This window comes from Microtus oregoni, unplaced genomic scaffold (assembly GCF_018167655.1).
Source record: "Microtus oregoni isolate MIOR12 unplaced genomic scaffold, Mior012 000050F_ref0000143, whole genome shotgun sequence".
Classification (NCBI taxonomy): Eukaryota; Metazoa; Chordata; class Mammalia; order Rodentia; family Cricetidae; genus Microtus; species Microtus oregoni.
This window is the reverse complement of record NW_024543256.1, coordinates 11041487-11052101: the sequence shown is the minus strand read 5'-3', so window position 1 is coordinate 11052101 and position 10615 is coordinate 11041487. Positions and strand designations below refer to the sequence as shown.

At 43.1% G+C, this 10615-nt stretch overlaps 1 long non-coding RNA gene across 1 annotated transcript; it reads left to right on the top strand.

Annotated features, from left to right (window-relative positions):
* Positions 1–1766: 1766 nt before the first annotated feature.
* LOC121437037 lies at positions 1767–5589 on the top strand. The gene is made up of 4 exons (XR_005972925.1): positions 1767–1960; positions 2473–2577; positions 3235–3324; positions 5048–5589. It is a non-coding gene; the product is annotated as an uncharacterized LOC121437037 (long non-coding RNA).
* The last annotated feature ends 5026 nt before the right edge of the window (positions 5590–10615 follow it).

Sequence of the window (10615 nt, the reverse complement as noted above, 5' to 3'; positions counted from 1 at the left end):
CATTTAAAATGAAACAGATGCTGTTACTGTGGGGGACTCTTCCTTTCTTTATATTTTCAGGATCCCCAAGGAATCCAATGGCCAGGTGAGGAAGCAGGCATAGATGCTGAAGAAGCCACAGAGTTCTATGACTCCTGGAACCAGAATTCATCTCGATTGGAAAATGAAAAAAAAACAAAGATCATCTTAATTGTTTTTTGATGAATGACTGTGGATTGTGTGATAATTTTGACAAATATTACCTGATTCTCTGCCATTATGTTTTAGCATCCAATAATACTCTAAGCAAACTCAATCTTTCCTATTCTCAGTTAAGATGAAGGTGAACTATTTCTACATAGTAGTTTTTCTATGTAACTGGAACAGAGAAGCAAAAAGTGCCATGCACAATTTTCTGTACACTATTTCAGTTCAATGACATATTTTCATTGGCTCGATTATTTTTTGCATATTTCCTTTAAAAGATCTCATTTTCTACTTCTTTAAATAAATAAAGCAAATGATTTGAGAAAGTAAAAAAAATTCTCACGAGTTTGCTTTATTTCTTCACATAGACAATCTGTGGTAATAATCTGAACTGATTTTGGTAATTAACCAGTGCCACAGGAAGATATATATCAGTATCATGGGCAATTCTTCATATGTTTATTGGCTACATATATGTATTCCTTTATTCAAGAATTGTCTGTTGAGAGCTATTCACTTGAAAACTGGGTCATTTGTTATCCTGCAACTGCGTTGTTTTTTTTTTCACTCTTGCTTTTTTCAGACAGGGTTTCTTTTTGTAACAGCCCTGGTGTCCTGGAACTTAGAGAGACCCACCTGCCTCTGTCTCCCGAGTGCTGGGATAAAGGCGTGCACCACCACTGCCCTGTGCAACTGGGTTCTTTATAGATTTTCCGCACCGGTCTCTTAGGTGATGTATGGCTTCCTCCTGACCCAGATGTCTTTTTATCCTGCTTTGCTGTGCTCTAGGGTTGTTCCTTTGCTGTACTCCCATTTCTCTCTGCGACTTCTTGGTCAGCTTATTGGTTTTTTGGTTTTGTTTTTATTAAATCCTCCCCCTAAAATAATGTCATGCTTTTCTCCAACCATTTTAGGTCTCTTTTTTCAGTTCCTGATACTTATTTGACTGTACTAGAGTGGAATTGTTTGTGATGTCCTTGTGTATGCTTGGGTGGTGGAACAAAGCTGGTCTTCTTAGATGAAACAGAGGACTTTTCCTTCAGGTTTGCCTGTACCAGACAAGTTTAAGATGAGCAATTTTCCATTTTCAATTAAAATCCCTTTCCGGGTTGTCATTTACAGTGGGACTCGTTCCCATCAACAACATGAAATTTCTAATTTCGGGTAAATTATGTAGGAAAATAAATTTGTGACAGACTAATTGACAGAAAGGTTAATTATAAAAAGAAAGAATGGAGAAGTTTGGTAGGCAGTGTTTTTCCTACCTACAGTAAACTCTCTCAGAAGATAGAATCATTTTTTTTTAACTCAGGGACACAGAATCAGAAATGCAATTGCAGCTGATCTTTATTTGGCATCTCCTTTCACAGATTGGCCTTCACCAGTTTCCTAGAAGGAGGCAGTGCACAATTACACCAGCCCCTGGAACCTTCCCACCAGGGGACATTTTCATTAATCGTAGACTTCCATCGGCTCCCTGCCAAATCTCTCCCCAGACAGATGGCGAAACAAATGAAACTCAGCCCCAAACACACCGATACACCAAAAACAAGCAAAGCAAAACAGCAACAACAGAAGAACATAAACCAGAACATCCAGACTGGCCTACGTACCTGTTCTACCTCTGTCTATGGAGCAGGAAAATGCTAAGATTGAAGCCATGCCTCAAGAACTGAGAACCTCCCCGGAAATGCCAGGTTGGGAGTGAAAAAGGCCCTGGTAGAAGAGCGCTGGTATTCGGCACTAGGAGAAGTATGGATATTTTCCTCTTCAGGTAACTAGAGGCCCCTGGGCTAAATCTTCACTTGCATAGTTCCCGATGTTTGCTTCATCTTTTTTTTTCAGGTAATATATTTAATTTAGGGTCTCATACCTGCTATGTAACCACTCTACCACAAAGTTGTAGTGGTATGGTAAACCAACTATGGTTTAATCTCTTCTGTAAGTTGTAGCACTAAGGGCAAGGCAGAGAAATTGAGAATTTCTTTCTCCTCAGCTTTGGTCAAAATTCCAAATAAATTAATTTGCTTGTTTTACATAGATTGATTTTTTTTATTAATACAAGCAAGCATTTGGCCCCAAAGCCAGGCTTTATAGCTGAATGCATCATCTGGATGGACAGTAGCTTGGAGGGTTTAGATTCTAGTGTGTGGAATAAGCAGTCAGCAAGACAGGCAGGCAGGCACGCACATGCACGTGCACACGCACACATTTGAAAAGCGAGTGATTTCCCACGATGAGTGATTGTCCTTTTCCTCTGACATTGATCTCCTCTCTCTGCCCTAGTCCTTGGCCTAGTGCACACCTACTCCCATAGACTGTGTGAGGAGATAAAGCAAACTTGGGGCAAGTTTTGACTTTGCAACGCTTTCTTCTGAAAGTAACTGTCAGGTAGGAATGATTGATTCTTACAGAAACATATGTCTCAGGGCACACATCTGTCATGACATTCGGCTCTTCAATTTTCTTTAGTCACGGTGCTTATTTGCTAGAAGTATATTTACTAGAAGTTAGTTACAAGGGAGTGTCTGCTTATTTTATCATTATTTGTGAGGAAAATATAATAAAATAAAAGTTCCTATAGCGAGTATGGGAGTTTCATTCCTTTAATGTGGTAGGATTCAGATAGTGTGTGTGTGTGTGTGTGTGTGTGTGTCTGTGTGTCTGTGTGTGTGTGTGTGTGTTGGATATAAGATCTTTCAGTGTAGCCCAGGCTGTCCCGAACTCACTATATTCCTGCTTCTGCCTCCCCTGTGCTGAAATTATAGGCATGTGCCACCATACTTGATTTTAGTTTCCTTTTATTTTATAATTTGTATTTATCAATAGCTTTTGTGGGTACATCATCATTTCTGTTAATAAGAAGGTTCCTAGTGCTGTTGTTGGAATTGTTTCGTTAATGAGCACTCAAAGATATCGGCTATAGAGTGCCACTACCAATTGACCTCGCCATGATGGGCCACAGTGGCTCTTGTTTCATTCATTGTAAAAGTCCGTGTCAGTTTCTAAGCTTACAGAGATTTACACTTGTACTTCCTTCTTTTCCAGGTAGATATCCCGTGCTGGCAGCATCTAGTTTCCACAGCTTATAAGGTTTTCAAGAGTGACCAGGAGATTGGAGTATTGGACTAAGGAATGGTAAAAGGCCATAAAGATCGGTGCTTTTTTAAAAATGGTTTTCTTGATTATTAGATTATTTTAATATTTTCCAGAACATTGAAAATGTTGATTTCAACACTTTTGCTAGTATTGTGACTGCTGAATGTGTGTCTGTGTGTGCACCCGTGTGTGTGTGTGCGTGTATACACGTGCGCACGCACACAGTACTGAAAATTGGCTCAGCCCATAGTGCTTGCTTGGCAAGTGCTTCATTAGCAACATACACCTCCAGCTCAGTCATTGCTGTTTGGGGAGGTTGTTATTCTGCCATTCAGAAAGTTCCTATGCATAGGTTTTATTCTATTTAGGGTGCAGTCAATCTCTGCATGCAATAATAATCTTGCTTTGCGTAGATGTTTGAGTCAGAACTTCTTAGCAGTAGTAAGGATTTATTTATTTATTTTTTTTAACTTTTTTTTTATTGAGAAAAGAAAAAAAATTTCCTCCTCCTCCCAGCCTCCCATTTCCCTCCCCCTCCTCCCACCCTTCTCCCCCTCCCCCACTCCTCTCCCCCTCCCTCTCCAGCCCAAAGAGCAGTCAGATTTCCCTGCCCTGTGGTAAGTCCTAGGTCCTCCCCCCTCCGTGCATTTCTAGGAAGGTGAACATCCAAACTGGCTAGGCTCCCACAAAGCCAGCACATTACGTAGGTTCAAAACCCCGTGCCATTGTCCTTGGGTTCTCATCAGCCCTCATTGTTCGCCATGCTCAGAGAGTCCAGTTTTATCCCATGCTTTTTCAGTCACAGTTCAGCTGGCCTTGGTGAGCTCCCAATAGATCAGCACCACTGTCTCAGTGGGTGGGTGCTCCCCTCGTGGTCCCGACTTCTTTGCTCATGTTCTCCCTCCTTCTGCTCCTCATCAGGACCTTGGGAGCTCAGTCCAGTGCTCCAGTGTGGGTCTCTGTCTCTGTCTCCATCCATCACCAGATGAAGGTTCTATGATGATATGCAAGATATTCGTCAGTATTGCTCTAGGATAGGGTCATTTCAGGTTCCCCATCCTCAGCTGCCCAAGGAACTAACTGGGGACCTCGGCTTGGGTATCTGGGAGCCACTCTAGGTTCAAGTCTCTTGCCAACCCTAAGGTGGCTCCCTTAACTAAGAACCGTGCTTCCGTGCTCCCCCATAGTAGTAAGGATTTAAACTGATAAAAATGAACAGTATGGCTTCTTGTGTCTGGAAATGCTACAGTACTGTCGTAGAGCAGCAGTTGAATTGTGTTCATGAGCAGGCTACAGGATGAGTATCATTGGCACTGAATGGGTCCATGAGGGTTTTGCTTTTAACAGATAATTTCTTTTTCCATGGATATGGAATAATAGCTAAGCCATTCCACAAACCCCATAAATAAAGAATTTCAACCCTCAATTATAAGTACCATTTTTGATCCTCAGAAAAACTCTGTAAGATATGAGGAAGTATATGATTACCTTTAAAAGCCTCACTTAACATTTCACTCAGAGGCTTTATGCCCTGTCCAGATTTTTAACAACTAGAGTTCTCAGAACACAATGTATAAAGCAACTCAATGCAATAATGCCAAGTAGCCACCAGGTGGCGAAATTGCTTACGGATTTAAGCAGCATAGGCTAAGAAGGGCCTTCTTCCAGCCTAGAGGCCATATTTGTGCCTACATCAGGTTTTCTGTCCTGGCTACAGAGATTCTAATGGTGATTTTATTTCTTTGTTTTCCGTTTGTTTTAGAATACTTCCATTCCTGTCTGAGACTGCTTTGGGAGCCCTGTGGTGCTGTACCTGCTGTGACATTACCAGGTAGAAGAGAAATGCGGTGCAAGGGATAGTTCTTCAGCTGTTGAGATTCTAGTTCCCACACCACTGGTCCTCCCTGGATTTGCCACCAGAGGGCTGGATGTTTACATCCTTTAGGATGGGGAGAAAAAGCAAAACTAACAGTTTTGAGACATTAGATGTTCTAATCAAAAATATATTGTAATTTAGCTAAATTGCTATGAAAATATGAGGCCCTGAAAGATCAATTTGTTGTTTTGTCTATCAGTTTGATTTAGCAATGATTTACTAGGCATTGCCGGCATTGTTTCAAGTATGACTCCCCTAACTCCACAGCCTTGTGCAATTTTTCAGGCACCTTCATGGTGACATTCATTTTAGAATACTTTCTTCCACACCTCTAGAAGATCAGGAAGTTGAAAATGGCAGTACTGATAGGAAACCTAAAATCCAATCAGATATCTGGCCCACGTTCAGACTTACTTGGTTGTGTTATTTAAATCACAATCCAGACAAAGTTTATACATTGGATTCACTTGAAGTGTGCACTGTGAGACATTTTATGTACAGGGAAGCTCAGGAGCAGAGAAGAGCATATGGTCAGGATTCAGGGAAAATTCTCTGCTGAATCAGTCCTGTTGGGGTTACATATTTTAGGAAGCCATAGTCTTTGTCCTCAAGGAGTTCTGTCTTCTGTTCCTATAACGCTCTATGAGTATATCCATCACAAGCCTTACATTATTAGTTTTTCTGCATCTGCCTCAGTTAAAGGCGGGGAGCATTTTGTCTTCAATATTGCATTTGTTATACACAGCTCAGTTACTGGTACGCAGTAGGAAGCGGTGTCCTTTGTCTAACTTTGCATTGGGAACCAATGAGATTTTTATAGCATGGCTGTGCCTTGATAAGGTTTTCATTGGAGGTAGATAAAGGTTGCTAGTTGTTTTGGAAACATGGACGATTGGAAGCAGGGAGGAGTCTATTGCAGAGTTCATGCTAGAGAGGGTGAAGATGAGAACTAGGGTGAAGACAGTAGGTATGAAGAAAAGACGAATGGAGAGTTGCTGAGAAGGCAAGTTAGCACGATTTGGGAACCTTTCCTTTGTGGAGAATGAAGAGCTTCAGGCTTGGGGAACAGTGATGCCCCTTGAAGATTCAGAGCAAAATGGTGAAGCTGGTTTGAGGGAGGGGAGATCGATTCAGTTTTGACCATGCTGAGGTTGAGGTGACTGCTAGGAATTTGCCGTCTGTCAGGATTTGGGAGGTCAAAATGTAAGAGAGAAGTCAGGAGTTAAAACCAGAGAGTCCTAAGTACATAGGTGCTTAAAATTAGATGCCATCCTTCACGGACAGAATATGTAGTGAAACAGGAAGGGAAACGTTAAGAAATCCTTACAGATTTTAGCAAGTAATTAAAAAATGATAAACTCTGGAGGAAGATAGGAAAGGAATAGCTACAGAGATTAGAGGAAACCAAGCAGCCAAAGGAGCAGAGACTTGAGGAAGGCCTGACCAGGAGCACCTTATACGCAGCTAGGGGCGATGGTGAGGAAAAGTGCCACGTGGCTGAGATGTACAGTGTGTTGGCAGGAGGTGGGCCCAGAAAGACTAGTTAGGTCCTTGTACTGTCTGCTTGCGTGTGTCAACTTGACCTCATCTAGAGTCATCAAAGAGGAAGGTGCCTCAGTTGAGAAAATGCCCCAGTGAGATCCAGTTGTAAGGCATTTTCTCAATTAGTGATCAATAGGAGAGGGCCGAGCCTGTGGTAGGTGCTGCCATTCCTGGACTGGGTTCTGTAAGAAAGCAGGCTGAGCAAGCCATGTGAATCAAGCAAATAAACAGCACCCCTCCATGACCTCTGCATCAGCTCCTGCCTCTGGGTTCCTCTCCTGTTTGAGTTCCTGTCCTGGCTTCTTTCGATTATGAACAGAAATATAGAAGTCTAAGTCAAATAAAACCTTTCATGCCCAACTTGCTTTTTGGTCATGGTATTTTGTTTCAGCTGTAAACCCTAACTAAGACAGTCCTGGTCCTAAAGGAGCTTGGTTATCAGGCCAGAGGACTCTGAACTTTTGTAAATGATGGAGAGTTATCAATAATTTTCAGATAAGAAGGACCTGTTCAAGCCGGGCGGTGGTGGCGCACGCCTTTAATCCCTGCACTTGGGAGGCAGAGGCAGGTGGATCTCTGTGAGTTCGAGACCAGCTTGGTCTACAAGAGCTAGTTCCAGGACAGGCTCCAAAACAAAACAAAAAAAAAGGACCTGTTCAGAGCAAGGGTTACAAAGATCAAGCTGGGGCAGCATAGGGACTCCTATGGAGGAATGGGACTGGAGACAGAAACCCATCAAAATGAAGTGAAGGGGCAATTAAGTTGTGGGGAACAGTACCATCTTTGAAGATCCTTAGCAGATGAAATTGTAAGCCCTAAAAGCAGTAGGAACACTCTGAACCATAGAGTAAGCATTATTAATAACCATTTGAGTTATCTTGTTAAGTCCTCACAGCAAGCCTGAGATAGATAAGCATCATTAATGTCATTTCATGCATGATAAAACAGGAACATAGATATAAAGACATTTGCTGAACAGAATTGGTAATTGGAAGAACCTATTTTCCAAACTCCTGGTGGTTTGGCTAACCATCACCTTCCCCCCGCTCCCCTCCGTAGATTAAACCTATGGCTTTCCACAAGCACTCTACTACTAACCATACCTAAATGATCCCATTACCTACCAAAGGCTGACCTCGAACCTAAGCAGGTCTTCAGCTTGCTCTCCTCCTGCCTCAGCCCTCCAAGTAGCTGAAATCACAGGCCTGTACTCCCAGGCCTGGCTCTAACATCCATTCTTAAGGATTTCATTGTTTTTTTTTAAATTAGAAAACATGTGTTGTGGTACATTGGCCCCTAAACACTACTGCAGTGGTACCCAGTGGTGTTGGCATCAGCTGCCAGTGACAGTCAGAGTGTGGTGGTCATTCTTACCAGCGGTCTGCCAAGTGGGAAAGCACAAAGGGAACATCTTCAGTCCTGGGTGTGTCCTGGGTGGTCATTGGAGCTTACACAAATAAATGCTCAAAATACACGTGGAAGACATGGATTTAGTGCTACAGCACCCTGAATAAGTAGCCCCTGAGGAGTGTTGCCACACTTCTGCTGTTGTTGACAACAGGTTTTTTTTCTGCTTTAGATGTCAGTTAATTGAACTTCTTTTAAATAATGTGGTTCTCTTCTCTGCTTTCACACATGTGACAGCGTTTACAGCAGAACTTAACAGCGGAGTTCATTGGTGACCCTTTTTTTAATTGATATTTATTGAGCTCTCCATTTTTCTCTGCTCCCCTCCCTTCCTCTCTCCTCCCCCCTTCCATCCTCCCCCAAGGTCCCCATGATCCCAGTTTACTCAGGAGATCTTGTCTTTTTCTACTTTGTACTTCCCATGTAGATTATATCTATGGAAGTCTCTCTTAGTGTCCTCATTGCTGTCTAAGATCTCTGGGATTGTGGTTTGTAGGCTGGCTTTCTTTGCTTTATGTTTAAAATCCACCTATGAGTGAGTACATGTGACATTTGTCTTCCTGTGTCTGGGTTACCTCACTCAAAACAATGTTTTCTAGCTCCATCCATTTCCTGCAAAATTCAAGCTGTCGTTATTTTTTTCTGTTGTGTAGTACTCCATTGTGTAAATGAACCACATTTTTCTTATCCATTCTTTGGTTGAGGGGCATTTAGGTTGTTTGCAGGTTCTGACTATGACAGACAAAGCTGCCATGAACATAGTTGAGCACATAAGGACTTCATTGTTTTGCTTGATTAGCTGTGGGAAATGAAAATGGCAAGAGTTAGCAGGCTCAGGTGGGAGTTTCCAGACATCCAAATAATCACAGTGGGTTGAACAGGATTGTACTTCTTATTCCTAATGGTCCTCAGCATCCTAGAGACAACTGCAGCCTGCAAATTCATACTGTATGCATGAAAATGCAAGATGGAGACAAAGAACAGATATCAGGGGTGGGGGTAGCTAGCTATCTCTGTTGTAAAAGACAATCCAGGACTGACATTATCTGGATGATTGCCTGGAGTATGTACTTACTCACAATTAAAGTTGACAACACAGGACGCCAGTTAGACTCCATTTTTTTTGCTGTATTTTATTGATGTGGAGGTCAGAGTACATCTTGTGGAAGTTGGTGATTCCTTTTACCATTGCAGTTGTCTCTTTCCTTCCACCGTGTGGTCAGGCTTGGAGTAGTTACCTCTACCCACTGAGCTATCTCAGGGACTAGAAATCAGTTGTTCTGTTTGTTGTCCTGCCATTTTTCTCTCCAGCCATGCAGTTCTAGTGGGGTCTTCCATTCACAATCTTACCTCCCAAGCCACGGTGGATTTGATTGCTTAATGTATGGCTATGTGACCTAGGTCAAATGGGCAGTCAGAATTCTTCTTTTTCATTGTTTTTCTCTGGTTTAACTGGGGAGAAATAGTGTGTTCCAGTGTTATATTGTAATCTAAGTAATCTCTACCTCTCTCTCTCTCTCTCTCTCTCTCTCTCGCGCGCACACACACACACACACACACACACACACACACACACACACACAAGGCTGCTGTAGCTCTGGCTAGGTTTGCTGTGCCCACTCTTCTAAATATTTAAGCAGCTGCCCACATCTACAGGCTGGTCATATTTATGTTGTTGTTGCAGGATTACTGTTCACTATTCGAATGAGCATATTTTCCTTTCTGTCATTTGGCATAGTTACAAAGCTGCTTAAAAACCCTTATCTGACCAATGGGGCAGCCTGGGTTCTTGTGGCCTGGGCTGCCTGAAGCATCCTCATGCAGGTACTGGGCGGTTGGGTGGCAATATGATGAGCAAGTATATGGTGGAGAAACGAGAGAGAAAGAGCAGAGTGGTTCATGTGCTATGGTAAGAGGCAGGTCTGAAGAGGGAGGGCAGTGAGGAATGAGCTGATGTTGGCAGCCTCCTTGCCACCTGGGACCAGGGTGATGCCCAGGCCTGAGTTGATGCCTACAGCCATATCTGCTTCTCTTACAGCCAGGGTCCATGTTGATGTTCATGACCCATGTTGCCACCAAAGCCATGGGGATGCCTGGGGTGTGGGATACCATCTGTAGCCATTTTGACGTCCAAGGGCTATGCTGCTACCGTGACCACATTGATCTGTGTAGTCTGTGCTACCACTGGGAGGCACGATGACATCTGGGCCTGGGCTGCTGCTGGGGGGTGTGTGTCCATGTCTATGACACTGTAACACCCAGGGTCTGTGTTAATGTCTATGGCTTTAGTAACCACTAAAGGCTGGGGAGATGACTGGGATCTGGTCAAACATGCAAGTCCATATTGGTCTTCTAGGGCCACGCTTACATTGGGGCCTGTGCTGCCACCCTGGACCATGGTGACATCCAGGCCCAGGCTGTGATGAAGGGCCATGTTTGGGTTTGTGGCATTCCTACAGCCAGGGTCTGTGTTGATATCCATGGCTTCTGATACCACCAAAGGCC